This window comes from Nanorana parkeri, unplaced genomic scaffold (genome assembly GCF_000935625.1).
Source record: "Nanorana parkeri isolate BGI_ZX_2015 unplaced genomic scaffold, ASM93562v1 scaffold17, whole genome shotgun sequence".
In the NCBI taxonomy this organism is placed as follows: domain Eukaryota; kingdom Metazoa; phylum Chordata; class Amphibia; order Anura; family Dicroglossidae; genus Nanorana; species Nanorana parkeri.
The window spans coordinates 3,544,955-3,550,298 of NW_017306285.1; positions in this window are offsets into that span (position 1 = coordinate 3,544,955).

The window sequence follows — 5,344 nt, forward strand, 5'->3', positions numbered from 1 at the left end:
TTGTCGGTGACCCAGTTGGATAGAATGTGGATCTTTCAGCCAACTCATCATGGACACCTTTCATTAACGCCGACAGATCTGGAGCACGAAAAGCTCATTATGCTTGGCGGAGAGTATGGGGAGCTCTCGTTAGACCCTCGTATAATGAGCGGAAGGCAGGCTCGCATCCAATTACATTTCAGTGCTTACGCATCAGCTTTCCCTCTGTGACACAGAAAGATAAATTCTGCAAGAAATGAATATTTAAATTCCCAGCTCCAGTCTCACCATAAAAAATGTTAATGCGGTGTGGTAGTTACATCTCCTATGCAGCCAGTCATTTTTCTCTTCTCCCTCTGAGCACCACACATTTCCATTTACGCTAAGGAACTTCCAGGCCGCATGACGTCCAGCATCCTCTAGCTTCTTCTAGACCTTTATCTGTGGTCTGGGTATCATAGACACACTCCCTAAATTTCATCATGACTACAGCGTCATTACATGGAGCAATCTCCCAGACCAGCCCTCAATATCTTAAGATGCTTCCATTAGCCCTCAAGCTCTTGGGAGCCCTTAGACAAAGTCTGGGCTGGGCTGATGGTGGGCATGTGGGTAGACCACTCAATGTAATGCAGCTGATTAAGTTGTTCTCACAGTGCTGCACCCTAAGGCCCCGTTCACATGTAGCGACTTATCGCTGTCTTAGCTCCATGTCGCTCGTCGCGGTCGCAAGTCGCTTCTACCGGACCCTTTTTTCGGCGGATTTTGTACGATTTTGCTTTTTTTCTATGGAGCCCGACGGAGAAGGTCGCGCTACCGTCGCTGAATCGTCGCTGGAACGTCCCCCCGAAAGTCGCGCTATCCCGGCCGCTGCAAAGGTATGTCACTACATGTGAACGGGGTCTAACCGTGTTTGGAAGGTTAGGTGCTTATCAGACAGTGTGAGGACATCAGAGGGTCTGATGCCATGCAAAAAACCTAAAAAAGTAATTACATTTTTTTTTAGGGCTGCGGAAATGAAAGATTAATTTCTCGATTAATCGTTAATCTTTTTGATCGATTTACATTTTTTTTAACCTTAGTTAGCCGACGGAGTCACTTGGGCCGGTGAGTTTGTCCAAGAAATTTGTTCTGCCCTATCAATTTTTAAATATGTTATACTTACATGTAAAGGGAACATCACTGTGCAGCCTGTCAATTGACATCGAACCTTTCTTCTACAATCTTCCCAGCTGGTCAGTGTGCCCACAAGTGTGGACCAAACTCCAATGCATTGGCCTATACACATACAGCACAGCAATGAAGTAATAAAATGAACTAGGATCACAGTAATCCAGCACGTTATTATTCTGAGTTGCCCCACTCAAGCGGCGGCCATATTGAGTGGGGCACGTGAGATTAATAACGTGCTGGATCACTGTGATCCTAGTTCATTTTATTACTTCATTGCTGTGCTGTATGTGTATAGGCAAATGTAGTTGGATCTGTATGTGCGTTATAATTAATTGAAATTAATCGATTCATCGAACACGAAAATTTTAATCAGTAACAGCTCTACATTTTTTATTTCTATATGTTCATGTAGAACTGTAAGTGAGGTATGTGGATGAGAATTTACTATGCATGGCGCTGGGCCTCATAATAAGGAAAAATTTTATATATACGTGATATAGATAGATATAGCACTCCAGGAATTAACAAACTTAACCCTTGAATATGGGGGTAGCACTTAATCTGGCAATGCAGAGTTAAAGTGGCATTAAAGGATATTCCCCCCTCCCCCCCCCCCCCAATGCTGGTGTAAGGACTTACCTTAAATGATGCCTCTTGATCCGATCATCTTATTCTTCCCTGTAGATTTCAGGAGACCCTACAGTGCTAACTAATGGTCTCTGATCCAGCGTTAAATGCTGTGTCTTCTGTGTGCCACGGAGTCTGTGCGGGTGCATGCTGCCAGGCTGCGTGCATTGACTTACCTTGTGTCTCTCCTTGTCTTCTGATCGAAGATCTGTACAGCGCATGCAACCGTCCCATGATCCTTTGCGGCCACCCGAGATTTTTCAGAGCTGGAACCAAAACAAGCACGTAACCCTTGCAATGCGGGGATACCCTACTGCAACGGTTAATTTGATAAAACCCAAATCGTCCAGTTTGGGTAAAATAATACCTGGTGATCCTGCCATGAAGGTCCTTAAGATATCATTAATTTTATTTTTCAGACACGAGCACTGTAAGTGCCTGAATTCGAGCCGCTATCAGCCTCTAGCAGTCCCTGGAATGCAGGACTGGAATGTGAGAAGAATTAGCAGCACAAGGAACCCATCAAGCATGCTTATAGGAGGAGAGCAGAGTGAGAGAGAGATGAGCTCATCACTCTGCTGCTTCTCCTTTCACTGTCCAGTCACAGGCTTTAGGATGACCTGGTCTCAGAGTAAGTGGGTTGAATAGTGCCTGCAATCACATCTACCCTGTTACCCCGAAAATAAGACCTACCCCGAAAATAAGACCTAGTACTATTTTTGGGAATTGCTAAAATATAAGACCTACCCCGAAAATAAGACCTAGTTGTGACCATTCCCAGGGCCGGTGGTGGCAAAAGGGGAAACCTGAAGAGCCGCAGGAGAGAATCAGCGGTGCCAACGAAGCCAGGGCTGGAGGAAGCGAGGAGGCAGCGGAGGGAGCAAAGCCGCATAGGCCGAAGCCTCCTCTATAGTGCCGGCTCCTGTCACAGGCGGAGTGATACCAAATGCACTCCGCCTGTGAGGAATCGATAGTGAAAGTGCGCGTCTCTCATTGTGGCCAGCGATTGGTTACCAAATTGCTCTTGGAAAGGTACGGCACCCCTGATTGTCCTGATCACCATATTTTTGTACATGAATACATGTAGACTGTTGTGCATGAATAAGTGTGGATTGTTGTACATAAAAAAAACAAATAAGACCTACCCCGAAAATAAGACCTAGTGTGTTTTTTTGAGCCAAAAGAAAATATAAGACAGCGTCTTATTTTCGGGGAAACACGGTAGCGGGTAAATCCCTGAATTGAAGCTGGATGTTGAATCAACAGCTGGCTTGGTCATTTTATCTTTCATGGACTATTCATGTTTGTCTTGTTGTTTTTGGTAAACGTTCTGCTTCATAGGACTGTACTTTTCCCTTTAGCAGTGTTGGCCATGAGGATGGGTAGGTGTCATTTTTCATGTCCAAAGCTTTTAAGTTAACAGGCTGGCGTATATGAATGTGCTAAACGTTGACTAAGCATGTTTTTTACCTTTTCCTTTGATGCTTATTGCTCATAACACCTGTCCAGCCTTCACGCGGCCGTACAATAAAAGAGAGTGACATTTAAGCACATTAACTCTCCATTATATATGAGCCGTTTGCTCTGTAGGCGGCAGCGAATCCCGACATCTTGAGTGTTCTCTATGGCTCTGGCTGCACCAGGGCTCAACCTAAAGGACACATTTATTAGAGCAGTACAAGGAATAAGGATATGCACTGGCTTATAGCAACCAGTGCAATGTTACCTTTCTCATTAGAAAGGCCCGAACAGGGACAGGGGATTGTAGGTCAGGAGCAAAAATATTTCAATTTACACTCATATGCCAGGCAGTTGAAGTTAAAATTAGTGTCTAAGAGGGGTGGTAATCAATTTAATAAAAACTCAATAATGTTGGTTCTCCTGTTTCTTCCCTGACAAGTACACTTAAAGCTGTACAGCACGTGCTTGGCGACTTGCTGGAAATGCTCTAGCTCTCCAGTGGGCTTTCGATATGTGTTTTGGGACTGCCCTGACATATGGAACTATTGGATTCAGGACACAGGATTCATAACGCAATTCCTCATGCTGGAGATCCAGCCGGAGATGGAGCTCTGCCGGTTGGTACTCACTGAGCGGGCTGCCTCCACATGTGCCACCAGTACCCTGTTGGGGATCCTGTTGTTCTATGCTAGAAAATTAATTGTACTAAATTGGAAGAAGCAGAGAATTGGAGAGGTTTGGTGGAGTCTTCCATTCTAATGTATAGAGCAGCATATATTCATAGGGCCTGTCCTACAAACTTTTATGAAGTTTGGGGGAGCTGGCTGGATGCCGTCTCTCCTTTGCTGGGTTAGGGGCATATATATGGATTGTGAATTTCTGTACATTGTTTGAGGAGGAGGGGAGGTGAGGGAGGGTTGAGGTGGCTTGCACTTACTGGTCCCTCACAGTCCCTGGTGGACTTGTGGGTGTCTGATTGAGGACCCCCATGTTCCCTGGGCCATTGACGATTTATTCATGGCATCCTGATATAGGTACTCTGAGAAGAGGTATTCTACTTTTAACATACAGGTGATTCCGGTTTTGTACTGTTTGTACTGCATACACTTGTTGTTGTTTAACTATATATGAAAATCTAATAAAAACAATTTTAAAAAAAAGTAGACAAAGCTCAACGCAAGCTGTTTGTAATTCTTGTATCCCCTCAATTCCTCTCAGTGTGCATCAACAGCGGCAGCATCCAGCTCCTGGGCAAGTGCCGCCGCGACAATGCAGAAAACATACAGAAAGTACTAAAATGCTCGATATTGATTCATACCATTGTCCGTGGATGCTGAATGTTATTACCGGAACAAGTCAATTAAAATGTCAAAATAGTAATTTGGCCCTCAACATACAGTAAATGGCCTGAATGCGGAGCAATGATGCACAATCGGTAGAGCAAAAGGCACTTAAAGTGCAATTCCAGCTTCAAGTGAGATTTCAGAAATACGTACACAGTGAACTTTTGACTCGCCAGTACACTTCCGTTTCTGGTGGCTTTGCTCGTTGTCAACTAGGCTGCTTTCTTTGCTTTTCAAACAGACCACTGATGGATATCCCCCTCCCTGCCATTAGCATTGTATCTCTACGTTCTCCTTAAAAACGAGGACATTTGTTCTAGTGCTTATTTTCAGTCTGACCTCAGGGACATTGAAAGTATCATACCTATATGCAGTTCTGTTGTTCCCAGAGATGATTGAACAGAATTCTGTGGACAGAATATGATGGTGGGGTATGATGATAACTAACTTAGGGGAAGGTGTGGAGGACAGAAGATGAATGGTGAGGTAGGATGATCACAAATAGTGGGTCTGGTGTGGAGGATAGAAGATAAATGGTGGGGAAGGATAAAAACAGATTGTGGGGAAGGTGTGGAGGACAGAAGATGAATGGTGAGGAAGGATGAAAATGGATTGTGGGGAAGGTGTGAAGAACAGAAGTTAATGGTGGAGCTGGATGATAACTGATTGTGGGTTAAGGTGTGGAGGACAGAAAGTAATGATGGGGCAGGATGATAATTGGCTGGGGGGGGGGGGGGGGGGGGGGAAAAAATGGTGGGGGG